Genomic DNA, 17,949 nt, shown 5'->3' with positions numbered 1-17,949 from the left:
TCCCTGTACGTGTCACATAGGTCCGCGCCCATGAGAAGATCGGGATTTGGCGTGCCATCGCCAAGGAAGTCCGGACCCTGAGGGTCCACCATCGACGGGGCACCCACTGCCGCAAGAGGTGGGAGGACATCCGCCGCGGGACCAAGAAGACCGCCGAGTCTCTGCTGGGGATGGCCTCCCAACGTAGGCGGGGTGCATGCCGTCAACTGACCCCCCTGATGTTCCGGATCCTGGCGGTGGCCTACCCTGATTTGGATGGGCGCGTGAGGGCAGCACAGCAGACACAAGGGGGTGAGTACAAGCATTATCTACTCTGTTGTCGCGCAGTGGAGGTGTCTGGGTGGGGGAGGAGGGCTGTGGGTCCCCCTAGGCCAGGGCGATATCTGTAGGCTGGGCACCCCCGTAAGCCCCTGTGTCCCCAGCCGCCACCCTCAGTAGTGTGTCAGTACAGCCATCCCTGGGCCGTGTCATCCATGGGTGCAGATGTCAACTCTAGGCGTGTAGAGCATGTTCCACGGAATGCGTAGGGGACCCCAAGTGCGCAACATAGTGCAGGGGGCATCTGTGTCTGTCATGTCCGCTAACTGTACCGGTGATCCATGTACTCAAAATCTCTTTATTTCTCTCTCCCCCCCCTTTTTGTTTGTCTTTCTGTGCTTGTGTGCATCAGCATCATCAGGCGGAGGAGAAGTGGCATCGGGGCAGGAGGGAGCTGCATCTCACATGGCCCAGGAGGGCCATGCCACAGAGTCTGACTGGACCAGTGAGACGGAGGGCGAGGGGAGCTCCACAACGGGGACGACTGGACCCTGCAGCGACACGGACACGTCCTCGGAAGGGAGCTCCCTTGCGGGGGTGGCACCATCCGTGCCCCCCGCCATTACAGGTACAGCCGCCACCCAGCGCACCATCTCCGCCCTCCCAGCAGCCCCTCCGCGTTCGCCCCGTGCCCGCTCTGCCAGGAAGCCGGGCATCTCCTTCGCCCCAGGCACCTCAGGCCCTGCCCCTGTTACCCCCGCTGCCCTCAGTGAGGAGGTCATTGACCTCCTCCGAACGCTCATTGTTGGGCAGACTACCCTTTTGAATGCCATCCAGGGGGTGGAGAGGGAGGTTCATCGCAGCAATGCGTACCTGGAGGGCATTCATTCGGGTCAGGCTGCCCATCAGCGATCGTTCCAGGCTCTGGCCTCAGCACTGACGGCAGCCATTGTCCCTGTCTCCTGCCTCCCTCTACTAACTCCCTCCTCCCAGTCTCCTGTTCCTCTGCCTGTCCCACCCACACCATCAGACCAGCCTGCACACACCTCAACACCCAAGAGCAGCTCATCCAAACATAAGCACCACAGATCACGCAGACATTCACACAAGCAACATTCCGATGCAGACATGCCAACAGTCACTACCACCTCTGTGACCCCCACCTCCTCGTCTCCCTCCTCCCTCCCTGTGACGTCTACACTCACACCTTCATTCACCTCACCATCAGCCAGTGTTTCCATCACCAGCATACCCTCCACTACAGTCCGCACACGTGCAGTCACCACCCCCACTGCCATTTACACGTCCCCTGTGTCCTCTCCCACTGTGTCTGTCACCCCCTCTTCCACACCACACAAACGCAGACACCCACCCACCCAACAGCCATCCACCTCACGACAGCCTCCCGCTCCAGCACCTGCACCCAAAGACAGCAAACTTGTCTCGCCTACAACCACATCCTCTCCCTCCACTCCCATACCCACTGTACCTACCACTCTCCATTGTCCCAAGAAAATCTATGTCTCTACTGCTACCTTCTTTCCTGACCCTGAGCCCCCCCCCCTCCTTCTCGTCGGGGTAAAAAGAGCACCTCAGCCACCACCAGCCCTGCAGCCCCCTTGACAAGGGTGCAGGGGTATTGGAGCCCACCAGCCCGCAGGTCTGGATCTTCGCCCAGCAGCAAGGGACAGCCCACCCCCTGGGAAGAGGAGCAGAAGGCGGAAGGGCCGCCGCCGGAGCCCGGATTCGATATCCCCCCAGGACACTAGCCAGCCATCGTCAACAGCCACAGCTCCAAAGGGAGGAAAGGGCCACAGACTCCCGACTAAGGAGGGCAAGGGCAGCAAGGCGGAGAAGTCAGGCAGCAGGCCTGCTGCCCATGGAGGACCCGTCACAGCTGCCCAGGAGGAGCCCGCAACCCCCATAGCCGCTGCCCCGGGAGGAACCGGCACAGCTGCCCCGGGAGAGCCCACCACCCCCATAGCCGCTGCCCAGGGAGGACCCAGTCCAGCTGGCCAGGAGGGCCCCACCACCCACAGCCCAGGTGGGCATTGAAGGAGCACCATCCCCGCTGCCCAGGAGGGCACCACCAGGCAATGAGCAGTTGGCCATAGAATGGCCGCCGTCTCCAGCACCGCTCCGCTGGGGACCGCCGTCTCAAGAACCGCTGAACTGGGCCCTTCAAGGCAAGAACCGCTGAACTGGGCCCCGCCGTCTCCAGCACCGCTCCGCTGGGGACCGCCGTCTCAAGAACCGCTGAACTGGGCCCTTCAAGGCAAGAACCGCTGAACTGGGCCCCGCCGTCTCCAGCACCGCTCCGCTGGGGACCGCCGTCTGAAGAACCGCTGAACTGGGCCCTTCAAGGCAAGAACCGCTGTACTGGGCCCTTCAAGGCAAGAACCTCTGAACTGGGCCCTTCAGGGCAAGAACCGCTGAACTGGGCCCCGCCGTCTCCAGCACCGCTCCGCTGGGGACCGCCGTCTCAAGAACCGCTGAACTGGGCCCTTCAAGGCAAGAACCGCTGAACTGGGCCCTTCAAGGCAAGAACCGCTGAACTGGGCCCCGCCGTCTCCAGCACCGCTCTGCTGGGTACCGCCGTCTCAAGAACCGCTGAACTGGGCCCTTCAAGGCAAGAACCGCTGAACTGGGCCCTTCAAGGCAAGAACCGCTGAACTGGGCCCTTCAAGGCAAGAACCGCTGAACTGGGCCCCGCCGTCTCCAGCACCGCTCCGCTGGGGACCGCCGTCTCAAGAACCGCTGAACTGGGCCCTTCAAGGCAAGAACCGCTGAACTGGGCCCTTCCAGGCAGGAACCGCTGGCCCTTTGGCAGACGTGGCAGGGCAGGATCTGTCTCCGGCAGGGCTGCAGGATGTCCTCTGGCCAACATGCCTCCTCCAGTGGCAGTGGAGTCTGTTATGGACTGTTTGGACTGTGGCTTTGCTCTCCCCAGGATGGCCCAGTGGGCAGGCCACCCACTGTATGGACTGTTTGGACTGTGGCTTTGCTCTCCCCAGGATGGACAATGGTCATGGAGTCCCCTCGTGGATCTGGCGTCGTGTACTCAAGTGGCTGAGGTGCCCCCCCTTCCCTTCCCCCTGAGGGGCCTGTCCTTTTTTCTTTCTGATGCCCCTGCAGTGTTCTCTCCGTGGAGTTCTTGTCGTGAGACTGGGCCTTGCCCCTTTGCTCAGGACCCCTGTGGTCCACGGACAGTGGTTGGACTACATTTAGTAGCTGTATATATTTTGTACATAGTTTATTTATTTATTTGGATTACTGCTGTCCATTTTTCAATATATCTGCCCGTTTGAGATCTCTTCTTTTGGTCTTTGCATTATTTCGGAAGGGGGGGTTTGTGGGTTATGACAGTGATCTGTGGGAATGCATTGATGTGTGTGTTGTAGTGGGTGTGGGTGGGTGGGTGTGTGCCGGTAATCTTTTCCCTCCCCTGTGTCGTAGGTGCAGTACTCACCGATGTCTTCCGCGCCGCCGGGCGTGCTCCTGGTACAGGAGCAGGTATAGGAGTGCGGGGATGACCTGCAACTCGGGTTCCATACTGCCGGAATCTCGCGTGGAGTATGTGGAGGTGAGCGTTTTCCCGTTCGTAGTCTGTTTCCGCCGTGTTTTTATTGGCGGTGCTCCCGCCCCGGAAAAGGTGGCGGATTGGTGGGTCGTGATAGGGTGGGCGGTACATTGTCTGCCGCCTGGCTGTTGGCGGGGACCGCCGCGCTGTTTGTTTGTTCCGCCGTGGCGGGCGGAGTGTTAATGCGGCGGGCTGTGTTGGCGGTTCCCGCCAGAGGTCAGAATTGCATATTTTGGACCGCCGGTCTGTTGGCGGGTTGGCCGCCGCTTTATCACCGATCGCCAGGGTCAGAATGAGGGCCATAGACACATCTTTCCTGTCAAGCCAGACCTAAAAATATAAAATTGTGCTGCATTATTGGGAACTGGTTGATTTTAAAAATATGTGATCTCTAAACGTGATTGTACATCAGATGGAAAAATACAAAGGGGCTATTAATCAAACTACAACAACTTTCAATAGAGAAGCTTCTACAACTCAAAAGGAACATTGCAATGTCTGTCAAGCAGAAACTGCAATAACACAGTTTTTTGGCCGATCTGCCCCCAGGGGGCTGAGGGGGAGGTGTCAAAACCCACTAGGCACCAGGGATTTGTGTTTGTTTTTAATTTTAGGTCAGCGACCCCTTGGGCAAGGGTCAGAGCCCTAGGGGCAAAATATTTTTCCATGTTTTGGCCCACCTGGGGCTAGATCAGCCATTTTGTTTGGCCGATCTGGACCCCAGGGGTGGTCGAAACCCACTAGATACCAGGGATTGTTGTGTGTGTGAATGTTTTTTGTTTATTTTGGGGAGCGACCCCTTAGGCAAGGGTCGCTCCCTTGGGGGCTAGATCTGCCAGTTTTTCAGCTGATCTAGCCCACCGGGGGGTCAAAACCCACTAGTCACCAGGGATTCATTTTAATTGTATTTTTAGTGCTGCGACCCCTTGGACAAGGGTCGCTGCCTTGGGAGGGAAATACATTTTTCAATATTTCGCCCCCCTGGGGCTAGATTGGAAATTGTTTCGGACGATCTGAAACCCACTAGGCCCCAGGGATTGTTGTGTGTTTTTTGTTTCTTGGGGGCACCCCTTGGGCACGGGTCGCCCCCCCCAAAAGGGGCACATGACTGTTGGCCATTTCTGACCCCTTATTAAGAAGCCACTAAGACGCCAGTGAACATTTCTAAATGTTTGGTGGCTGAGTCAACTGGTGAAGTATTTGCATTTGTGATTAAAGAGGTTTATTTCTCCTTTTTGTTCTAGCTCAAAGCTTTTGCTTCCGTTCCTGTGACTCCTTGTGGTTTTGGCAGTGGTGGACCTGCAGTTTGTGAAGTTGCATGTTTTAGGTAAGAAAAAACAATTTACTCCGAATGAATTGTGTTGCATGAATGACTTTTTTGTAACTGGTGTACTAAATGCAGGATTGTGTGTGAAATTGTCCTTAGATTTGTACACAATGATATTTGTGTTCTCTTATGTGTAGTTTTCTTTTCCTTTTCCATTTAATGGGATATCATTGGTGATTGCTGCATCTGTGCAGAGTAGTTTGTGGTGAGTGAGCTTTTTCAGGCAAGTGAGTGATATCGTTTTTGAGTTTATAACTTTCTGTGATAAAGCAACACTTTGTTTACTACTTATCTTACACAGTGCTGGTTGTTGGTGGTGCATTTGTCAAGTTACTTTTCATAGTAAGTATCATGGCTAGCTGCAGGACAACCACTCAGCAGGTTGTTGGTATGCTTTTTGAGTCATCTTCCGACCATGATTATGAGACTGACTCTGCATCTGAGGCAGGAAGTGTAAGATTCTGGAAGTGAATTTTCTATCAGAGAGGAATCATCTGATGATGAAGCCACTCTCAGTGCTGATGAAATGCCTGTTATAGAGCAGAATACTGATGTGCCAATAGTGCAGCAGCCAGCGGCTGAAAGGCTTCCCATTAGAAAACCTGATCTCTGGGTTGCCCCAAACATGGAGCAGCCGGAGTTACCTGTCTTTACTGATCTCCTGGGGTGTACAGTGAATATGGAAAACTTTTTGCCTACCAATTTCTTTCAGTTGCTTATGGATGATGTATTTTTGGATGGGATTGTTGAGCAGACTAATTTGTATGCTGAGCAGTACTTGAGGGACACAGTGCTAGACTTAGGCCACACTCTAGAGCTACCCAGTGGATTCCCACAAATCTGGAAGAGTTGAAGAAGTTCCTGTCTTCGTATTGGTCTACTAGTCCCTTGATGGCAACAGCTATATTTCCTGCAACCATGAATCATAATCAGTATTTGCTTCTTCTTCGGATGATGCATTTTGTGGATAATGCTTTAGCCTTGCCACAAGATCACCCTGATTCTGACCGTCTTTTTAAGATAAGGCCTGTCCTTGATCATTTTGTAGATCGGTTTTCAGAGGTCTATGTTCCAGGCAAAGAAATAGCTATGGATGAGTCTTTGGTCCTGTTCAAGGGTCGTTTGGTTTTTAGGCAGTACATTCCTAGCAAGAAGGCACTGTATAGATTTGAAATGTATATGCTGTGTGAAAGTAGCACAGGATATGTTTATAATTTCTGGGTCTACCTGGTGGGGATTCCATTATTGATCCTCCTGGTTGTCCATGCACTTTTGGAGTTAGTGAGAAAATTGTGTGGGAACCTGGTAGACGACTGTTTAACAAAGGTCACCATTTGTACGTTGATAACTTCTACACTGGAGTGTAGTTGTTCAGGGAATTGTTCAGAGTGGATTTGTTGCTTGTGGCACAAGCCGCTCTAACCGGAGAGGCTATCCAAGGAAGTTTGTCTGTAAAAAAAACTTGAGAGGGGACAGTGCAGTGCCTTGCGTAATGATGAGCTGCTTGCTCTTAAATTTGCAGACAGGAGGGATGTATACACGCTGACCACCATCCATGGTGAGCGTACTTCCCCTGTGTCTGTTTGGGATTAAGTTGCCGAAATGAGCAAACCTGTGTGCATTTTAGATTATAATAAGCGCCTGGGTGGTGTAGATAGAGTTGATTAGAGGTTGGAACCTTACACTGCTATTCGTAAATCTTACATTTGGTATAAGAAGTTAACTATTCACCTTTTCCATTTGGCAACTTTTAATGCTTTTGTTGTGTTCAAGAATAGTTCTCCAGAGTCAAGGATGCCATTTGTGAAATTTCAGGAGTCTGTCATAGAGAGCCTTGTTGTGGTGGAACAGGCAAGAGTTCCTAGAGAAGCAGTGGTGGAGGATGTGGCTATATTGAAAGATCGCCACTTTCCTGATCACATTGCTCCCACTCCCAAGAAACACATTCCCAATAAGAAATGTAGAGTCTGTGCCCAATGAGGTATCCGGCGGGAGACTATGATGTACTGCCCCGATTCTCCTTCTAAGCCTGGGCTGTGTATGGCCGGCTGTTTTAGAAGTTACCACACACAAAAGAATTATTGGGAACTACTTTGAGCGTAAACAGCCTGTTTTATATTTTCATATGTTCAGTTTCACAGTTGGCATTACTGTCATGTATTTACTTATAGCTTTTGTGTTTGTAGTTTTGTACTTATTTATAATTAGTTAGTGGTTTCTTTGTTGTTTAAAAAAAGTGATAGTGGTGTGCATGGAGTGGTGCTTTGCTGGCGTGTGCATGGAGCTGTGCTTAGCTGGTGGTGTGCGTGGAGTGGCGCTTGGCTGGTGGTGTGTGTGGAGTGGCGCTTGGCTGACAGTGTGTGAAGTGGCGCTTAGCTGGCAGTGTAAATAGTGATTTGCTGTTGGCCACTACGACACACTGCTAGCCAAACGACAGTCCACAGAATCCCGTCAGCTGGTGTGATTGCTGTATCAGGCATGTGGGCATATGAAAGTGATGGGCCCTTGAATGGCGCTGTCTGTTGATGTGCATGTTGTAATGTGCTGGGCCTGCGCTGTCTGCTTGAATGATCTTGTGCATGTCACGGATGAAAGGTGTGAATGGACTGTAAAGCGGTTGGTGCAGTGACGTGGCTTTACAGCTCACGAGATGTGAGTCATTGGTTCCGTTTTTTGGCCTTTCAGCTATTAACAGTGAGTTTCATTTTTGTGAAGTCTCTTGTTGATAAAATTTGATCTATTGAACCATCACTCACCCTCGTGGCAAATCCAACCAGTAAGTGTGGTAAAAAATTAAAAATCCTGCTCTGCTGTAATCAGGCATTGAAGAACACCCGTGAGATGCTAGGTGTCTCAGGTGGGACCCCGATCATGAAGCATGTCATCAACTATGTTTGGTGGGTGAGGGGTCTTTTTAACATAACCTAAGTGCATTTCTTTTCACAATTTTTGTTTTTGGATCATCACAGAAGTAAGAATCTTGGTAGTGTGCTTGCTTCTTCCCTAGGGAAGAAGTAACAACTCTAGAGTAGTGTGAAAACATTTTCTTGCCCAGACTCTTCTGCAAACCTCAAAATTTGCTTTAAAAACAAATCAAATTTTCCTCACTTTTCTTTCTAGGATCACCGTGCCGGCACAAATTTCCTACCACCCAGCGTTCCCCTAGGTCTCCCAAGTAAATGATACTTCACATGCGTGTACCCCAAAGCAGAGCCAGCCTAAAAAATGTATAAAAAACTATTATGCTTATCAACTCGCTGTGATATCCCCTCACTCTCTACATGTTTTTGGCCCTTCCCTATCGCGGGCACTAGGTCTACCCACACAAGTTGTTGTGTAGCCATTTTTGTAATGGCTCCATGCACGTTATTTTAACACACTAGGCCTCTGTGCACTTTAACCTAGATATGTTTTATTCAGCTTTGCATTATTATTATTACAATAACCATTTTTACGGTCTTGTTTTATTTTCATCTATCTAACTGCATTGGCTAGGCCAGCACTCTGTTCTTAAACAAGACATTCTTGATCACTCTGTGCATCATTCAAGGCTGCAGTTCGGTACATTGCCGGTGAACGTGGTTGAAGTTTAGTCTACAACATTCATAGAAAATACACATGCTTACGTAGGGACATTTTCTCAGAACATCAGCTTTGTTATTATATAAATACTTCCTTGTCCCTTACACATTGGAGGGAGATTCCAGCCAGGGAACCTCAACTGTATGCTGATTGCTGAATGCTTCGCTACAGATGCTAACGCAGACCACAGGCGCTTGCTCAGGTATGGGGGTTGATGTCTTCCCAGGGGAACCTGAAAGGCAGAACTAGAGCTTAACATGCTGTGCTCAAATTATAACTTAGATAGGAAATAGTCCATCGATCATAGTGACAATATGATAGCGTTGTTTTTATGCTTCACTCTTCTCGTCACAATTTTAATACTGTTATGTTGCGTCGTCTTGGTTATTGTAGCTCACGCTTTGGTATCTAAGATGCAGTTGTTTTATTAAAATCATTATTGAAGCATATACTGTCTCTGTTTGTCGTTTATATATGAGACTGAATTGTAAATGAGAGAACTGGATGCGACCTGAGTGACCACGACTTCCCTGAGAAGCCTAGTCTGTCAAGCTCTCGGCTGCCCAATCATCACTATCCTTTGGTAGAGATGAGGCACTGCTAGTTAGCCGGAGCGAAACCCGGATTTGAGCGACAGGTGTCACCCGCAGTGCATTAGACTCAGTCTCCCACACAGCGGACGATTCTGCTGCTCAAAATCCAGTAGTCTCATTAGAATAATTAGAATAATGAGAGCCTACGCAACATGGCGCCATCAATGTTTGGTCAGGCTCTAAATTCCGGGTCCTCTGGAGTATCTCTGTCTCATTATATATAATGACACCTCAATACCATATGTGGAGACGTCTGTGGTACTGAGGATTTCCACCCCAGCTGCGTAGGCTACCCTATTTGCAGCCAGAGGTTGTTCAAGCTTGAACCTTAAAAGCAAAGCCCTATTTGGTGTGCCTTCTCTGAACTTATTGTGTCACTACAATGGCGAATCCACAGCAGGTACAAATAGCGGTTAATATGAGACAACCTCTAACTACACATTTATTAGTGAATGGCCTAACGGCCCAGGGGGATCCTGTCACATTTGTGGTGGATGCCCATGCAGCTTATAGAACAGAACTTTTTTATTCTTGGGTCACATTTCCAGCATTGGATGGGAACACAAATACATTTCACCAATATACACCTACAAATGCGCCTGGACAATACAGAGCAAACGCATATTTAGAAATACCTCTATCTTATTGAGAACATAATAATTGGCTTGATGGCACACTACACCACACAATATTACCAGTAAGGTTAGGTCCTCTAAGTAATGAAGGCCCTACCTGGCGTTTATTGTCCACTTATACACCACATCCTCCGGTTGCAAATTTAGCAGTAGCTGAGGTTCTTTGTTTATATACTGAAATAATAGCGATATATAGATCATTAGTACAGTTTGTAAAGCAAACATTAAATACAAATCCAGCACGTGCTGCTCCAGCTCACCCACATGCAGCAACGCCAGGTATAAATCCTGCGATTGTACATTCGATTATGGGTAAAGTACCAGCCAAACAAGAGGAAACTCCATTTTGGTTAGCACAAAAGATCAATGCGCTGGAGGCAGTATTTCCTCATAAGGGACCTCAGGATAAACAGAGAATATTAACAATGTGCTTGTCCTTTGGGATGGTCACTACAGTAGATAACTGTAATACCTTCGGGCACGGTGTTTGCCGCGATCTATACAACCGCACATGGAACACCAACACTTGCCAATTTACTGGAGGTGTTGAAACAAATTCAAGATGAATACGGGGCTACCCTGGCCCTAGATTTAGGGATGCAATCGATGGGCAATTTTGCCACAGTATCCTCAATCATTTTAAATAATCTTAAAGGGTAAGCGGAGGCGCTTGCAGTGCGCTTGGGGCTCTGTGACGTTCCGCAACAGCATCAGGAACGAGAGCTGCCTAAAATAATCGCAGAGACCTATGCAAGTATTGGTCGAGATAGTCTAGGGGCTAATTTCAGGGTAAATCGAGTAAAGATTCCCCTAAGCAAGCAGCTGAGGGTAATAAGAAACGCTAGGATAAAAAGCAACAAACACCTAAAAAAGAGATAGGAGAATCTCTAGCAGACTAGATATAAGCCCTCATTACAACATTAGCGGTAAATCCCACTTACCGCCGTGCAGAAGACCGCCAACACACCACTGCGGCGGCGGAAATCCGCTACAGCTATTACGACCCACAGCTCGGAATCTGCCAAAATCCAGACATCCACACAAGTCCGCCACACCAAAGGTCAGTGATGAACTGTCGATAACAAAACCTCCACCGTCAAGCCAACAGGAATACGCCCACACTATCACGACCCACGAATCCACGCGGCGGTCTTTCAGCGGCGGTATTCCATTGGCGGTACACACCGCTGCGCTCAAAATACACACACATTTACAAAACACAACCACATTGGACAAATCGAAATACACACATCTGATACACATACACACACCACACCCACACACCCAATCCAATATAAAATACACACCCACATCACCCACAAACCCTTATGACCAGAATTGCGAAAGAAGGCCAGAGAGAGACACCACCAGAAACAACACTAGCATCCACAGACACACAACATCATCACTCACACAACATTCACGTACCTCAGACTACACACACAAACACATCCCCTCACACATCACAACACACACCACCCCACACATCACCCACACCACATCATGGCACCACAACAACACCCCAGGTTCTCAGAGGAGGAGCTCAGGGTCATGGTGGAGGAAATCGTCCGGGTAGAGTCACAGCTATTCGGATCACAGGTGCAGCACACCTCCATTGCTAGGAAGATGGAGCTATGGCGCAGAATCATCAACAGGGTCAATGCAGTGGGACAGCATCCAAGAACTAGGGATGACATCAGGAAGGGGTGGAACAACCTACGAGGGAAGGTGAGTTCCGTGGCCTCAAGACACCAGATTGCAGTACAGAGGACTGGCGGTGGACCCCCATCTCCTCCCCCACAACTAACAACATGGGAGGAGCAAGTCTTGGCAATACTGCATCCTGAGGGCCTCGCAGGAGTAGCAGGAGGAATGGACTCTGGTAGGTCAGATGTTAACTATTATACCTCCCACCCTACCTGCATGCCATCACATACCCCCACCCTCACCCTCACCCCATCACTTCAACACCTCACATATGTCCCACTATCACAAACCACCCATCCCAACACCAAGCCCTGCATGCAACACCAAAGCATGGACACCCATCACCAAAGCATGTCCACTACAGATACCCACACAGACCCCAAAACAAATATCACACAAGGACCTAGACAAGAATGCAAGCACTGGAGTACAGGGTTACTCACCCATTGCACACGATGGCACACAAAGATGCAATAATCATGCCTTTACACCCCTGCAGGACCCCTAGCCAACGTCACCGAACAGGAGGTTCCAAACATGTCCACTACCCCCCACAGAAGAGGCCCACAGTGATGACAGCAGCTCTGAACAACTGGATTAAGATGACCAGCTCGGCCCATCTGGGACCTTGGGACAGTCGGTTCCCCGGACACTGGCACAAGCCACCTCAGAGCCTCCCCCCTCAGGAAACACCAGCACAGCACCCACCCAGCTGGCCCATCCCTCTGTCCCCAGGACACGTCAAGCAGCAGTGTGTCCACCACTACAGGGAACCCAGGCAAACATACGACCCCAAGCAAATCAGGGACCTGGGGGCAGTGGCAGTGGGCACACAGTTCAGGGGACAGGGGACAGAGGCACAGGAAAACAGGGGAACTGGGAGGACTGCTGTGCGACAGGGGGAGGACAGGCCCAGGGAACCCACTCTCCACGGGGCCCTCTCCAACATCATGGGAGCGCACCATCATTCCCAGGAGACAATGGCAACGGTACTGGCCAACTTTCAGGAGACCCAGCGGCTGCAGGAAGAACACTATCTGGGGATCAGGGAGGAACTCGAGTCCATCAACACCACCGTGGGCACCATTGTAGGGGTGCTGAAGGACCTTGTCAACACCAGGAGGGACACTGTGGCACAACAAGGGGCCCATGAAACTAACCTGGATGATGAACAGCCCACCACCTCCGCTGGCGCTAGTAGACGGGAGGCACTGCCACAGGACCACGACACCAGCATCCCACCCCCTGCAGATGGAGAGCCACCCCGCAAACGGTCCCTGAGATCCAGGAACAAGACAGAGAACATTGCAAAGACCCCCGCCAGGAAATGAGACCCCCCTGAATGTCATCCTTCTGTTCCACTTTGTCACCCTGTCCATCATTAAACTACCTGTGAAACAAATAGACTGGAATCTGCCATGGACATTCCGCCACCATCACCCCTGACCATTTTAGAACCCCCTCCACTTATTTGCACAAAAATAAACACACATCAATCACAAAACAATCTGGAGTTAGTCTGTGCTTTCACAAATGTGTATTTACAATATCTATGGAATACAGCAATGTCAATTTTATTGTCAACATACCGATGTAACACAGCTTCAATCCATGAGGAAATATAGCAGAGGTCACACAGTGAGACCCACATCTGTGAAATGGAAAGCCAAAGTGACAAGTAAGTGTCTATACACTGGGTGAAAGTGACAGACTTAAGATAGCTCAAACAATAGTATGAGATGTATAAGGCAGTGATATCTTCTTACCTATGTCTCACTGGAAGCATTACTGGATAACGTTTCTGTTGCTGATATCCTCTTCTTCACTGTCCACAGGCCCTGCAGCTGCCACAAGACCTCCAGCTGGACCATCCTCCTGCAGAAAAGGCACCCGGCGTCACACAGCCAGGTTGTGCAGCATACAGCAGGCCACGATGATCCGGCACACCTTCTTTGGTGAGTAGTAGAGAGAACCAGCTGTCATATGGAGGCACCGGAACCTGGCCTTCAGGAGGCCGAAGGTTCTTTCTATAATCCTCCTAGTTCCCCCATGTGACTCATTGTACCGTTCCTCTGCCTTTGTCCTGGGATTTCTCACTGGGGTCAGTAGCCATGACAGGTTGGGGTACCCAGAGTCACCTGCAAATGTCGAGGGACAACTGCTAGACACACACTAACCCGTAGGGACAACCCCAGACAACTATTCACAGGGTATAGGCTCCTTGTCCTCACCTATTAGCCACACACTGTGCCTCTGGAGTTGCCCCATCACATAAGGGATGTTGCTATTCCTCAGAATGTAAGCGTCATGCACAGAGCCAGGAAACTTGGCATCTACATGGGAGATGTACTGGTCAGCCAAACACACCATCTGCACATTCATTGAATGGAAGCTCTTCCTGTTTCTGTACACCTGTTCACTCGCGCCGGGGGTACCAAGGCCTCATGTGTCCCATCAATGGCACCTATGATGTTGGGGATATGTCCCAGGGCATAGAAGTCACCTTTCACTGTAGGCAAATCCTCCACCTGCGGGAAAACAATGTAGCTGCGCATGTGTCTCAGCAGGGACAACACGTTGGAGAACATTGGCTGGAACATCCCTGATGCAATGGCCACTGTTGCTTGAAAAGACCCACTTGCCAGGAAATGGAGTACCGACAGGACCTGCACTAGAGGGGGGATCCCTGTGGGTTGGCGGATAGCTGACATCAGGTCTGGCTCCAACTGGGCACATAGTTCATGGATTGTTGCACAATCAAGTCTGTAGGTGAATATTACGTGTCTCTCTTCCATTGTCGACAGGTCCACCAGCGGTCTGTACACCGGAGGATGTAGCCATCTCATCAGCTGCCCCAGCGGACGTGCCCTATGGACGAGAACAGTGAGCAGAGAGTCAGCCAACACTGAGGTATCACAAATTGTCATTAGCACACGTTTGTTAATCCGCAATGTGCCTGTTACTGTGTGTATGCAAGGCCTACATAGGTGTGACGCAGTTATTATTCTTGCCATGTGGCCCCCTGAAATGGCGACTGCCTGATCTGTAAGGTGGGACAAGGGGATATGAGGTAACTGCGCTGGCGTTCTACACCGTCGCGGTCGAAGATCGCAGCGCAATCCTACATTGGTTAACATTGGACCCTATGGGTCCGAGGAGCCAATGACGATGTAGGCCGGCGGTAAAAGTACGCACCGCCGCGGACGTGACTGCCATTTTCTCTCTGTTCACTCACTTGATACCTGACCTTCAACAGGAGAGGACCTACACTGCAAGTGCTGCTGTGACCTCAGTCTGGAAGCGACGATAGCTCATGTGTCTGGGGAAAGGGCCCCTGGCTTCACTTCGTAGGAGTTGGAGAAGTTAGTGGATGGGGTACTCCCCCAGTACACGCTACTCTATGGTCCTCCAGACAAACAGGTGAGTATACTGTGAGCATGCTGCATGGGCAATGGCTGTTTGGAGTGGTGTGGATGGAAGATACAAGGGGGGGGACTGAGGCCTGCATGTGTGGATGGTGAGTGTATGTGCGTCAGGGCAAGGGTGGGAACGTGGGCCAATGACTATGACGGTCTGGACGGTGAAAGATTTGCCTTTTCCCCTGTACTATTCCTCTAGTTCTGTGCCCACCAGAAGAAGGATATTTGGCGTGCCATCGCCAAGGAAGTCCGGACCCTGGGGGTCCACCACAGACGGAGCACCCACTGCCATAAAAGATGGGAGGACATTTGCCGCTGGAGCAAGAAGATGGCGGAGGCCCAGCTGGGGATGGCCTCCCAACGTGGGAGGGGTGACCCCCCTGATGTTCCGGATCCTGGCGGTGGCATATCCGGAGTTGGATGGGCGCTTGAGGGCATCACAGCAGCCACAAGGGGGTGAGTACAGACACATTCATCTGACTCTGCGCGCATTACGAGAGTGGGCAGTGGGTTCCCCTAGGCCAGGGTGAAGTTTGTAGTCAAGGTCCCTTGTGAGGCAGGCTATGTGGCACCCCAACCCCACCAGTGGTAAGAGCCATCTACACCTAGTCAAGCTACTGTGACTTCCATGTGTGCAGCAATCGGGCATAGGCCTTGTACCCCAGGGCCTTGTGAATAATCTAGGAACTGTTAGTGCATGGCATAGTGCTGAGGTCTGCAGTGTCTGTAGTGTCTGCCAACGGTAGTGGTATTGCATGTACTGAACATGTCTTTCTTCTGCCTTCCCACCCCTTTTTGTGGTCTCCCTGTTCTTGTGTGCAATAGCATCATCTGGCGGAGGAGCAGAGGCACCAGAGCAGGAGGAAGCTGCATCCCACTTGGCCCTAGAGGGCGAGACAATGGAGTCTGAAGCCACCAGTGGGACGGAGGGCGAGGAGAGCTCCACGGCGGTGACAGGAGGTGACAACAACGACTCCTCCTCTGATGGGAGCTCCCTTGCTGTGGCGGGTCCCTCTGTGCCCCCCGCATCCACAGGTACAGTGCCACCCCCCTACCAGCACTGCCCTCCCAGCAGCCCCTCAGCGTGTGTCCCGTGCTCGCTCACCCAGGAGGGTGGGCATCTCCTTCGCCCCAGGCACGTCAGGCCATGCCCAGTCAGCCCTGCTGCCCTCAGTGAGGAGGCTATTGACCTCCTGAGATCCCTCACTGTTGGGCGGTCTACCATTCTGAATGCCATCCAGGGTGTCGAGAGGCATTTGCAACAAACAAATGCATACCTGGAGGGGATTAATTCTGGCCAGGCAGCCCAACAGAGAGAATTTCAGGCTTTGGCCTCAGCACTGGTGGCAGCTATTGTCCCTGTGTCCAGCCTCCCCCCTCCAACCTCCTCCACCCAGACCCAATCCCCTCTACCTCAGCCTATCCCAAACACACCATCAGACCAGCATGCACACACCTCAACACACAAAAGTGGCTCAGGCAAACATAAGCACCACACATCCCACAGGCACTCACACAAGCATCATACCCATGCACACATACCAACATCCACTGCCTCCACTGTGTCCCCCTCCTCTACGTCTCCCTCCTCCCTCCCAGTCTCGTCTCCACTTACACCTGCATGCACTACATCCTCGGCCACTGCCTCCATCACCAGCACGCCCATCACCAAACACCGCTCACGTGCACTCACCACCCCACTACCATTCACACATCCTCTGTGTCCTCTCCCAGTGTGTCTGTGAGCCCTCCTAACAAAGTACACAAATGCAGGCACACACCCACCCAAGAGCCATCCACCTCACAACAGGCTCCAGCCCATGCACCTTCTCCCAAATTCAGCAGACATACACCTCCTACAACCACTACCTCTTCCTCCACTCCCAAACTCCCTCCATCTCCCTGTCCCAGTGTGTCTAAAAAACTTTTCCTGGCTAATATTGACCTCTTCCCTACACCTCCCCCCCAGCCCATCCCCTAGGGTCAGGCTTTCCAGGTCCCAATCCAGCACCTCAGCCACCATATCACCAGGCACAGTGGTGCCAGCAACTGCGGGCTATTGGAGTGCGCCAACCATCAGGGCTGCCAGTGTGCCTCGGATCGAGGGCAAGGACGTTCCGCCACCTGCAAAACTTAAAAAGTTGCCCACATCCCAGAGGGAGAAGCCGAAGACACCTGCCACCAAGGGCTCAGGGAAACCAAAAGGAGATAGCGCCACCATCCAAGGTGGGGAAGGGCCAGAAAGTGAAGGGCAGGCCAGGAGAAGGCATGGTGGCACCGACTGAGGGACCAGTGTCACACCTTCTGTCCAAGTTGACACCAACCTGTACGGCGGAGATGACCGCCATCTGCACCGCCATCTGCACCGCCACAGAGCCCCCCACCAGCACCGCTGTCAGTGAGGCCGCCACCAGCACCGCAGTCATTGAGCACGCCACCAGCAATGCAGTCACTGAGCCTGCCATCAGCACTGTAGTCACTGAACCCGCCACCAGCACCGCCGCAACAGAGCCCGCTGCCATCACCGCAGCAACAGAGCCCGCCGCCAGCACCGCTGCCACTGAGCCCGCCGCCAGCACCGCTGCCACTGAGCCCGCCCCCAGCACTGCTGCCACTGATCCCGCTGCAAGCACTGCTGCCACAGAGCCTGCCGCAGGCACCGCTGCCACAGAGCTCGCCGCAAGCACCGCCGCGACTGACACCATGGCAAGCATCGCCTGCGGCCCTGCGACATCCTGAGCCAGTGGCACCACCGCAGACATGGCTGACATCCCCAGTGGTCAGTCGTCCGAGGCTGGTGGTGAGTTCTAGGAGCCTGGGCAGCTTCAATGATGCATCACTTTCAGTG

This window comes from Pleurodeles waltl, chromosome 1_1 (assembly GCF_031143425.1).
Source record: "Pleurodeles waltl isolate 20211129_DDA chromosome 1_1, aPleWal1.hap1.20221129, whole genome shotgun sequence".
Classification (NCBI taxonomy): Eukaryota; Metazoa; Chordata; class Amphibia; order Caudata; family Salamandridae; genus Pleurodeles; species Pleurodeles waltl.
This window is presented reverse-complemented; position numbering follows the sequence as displayed.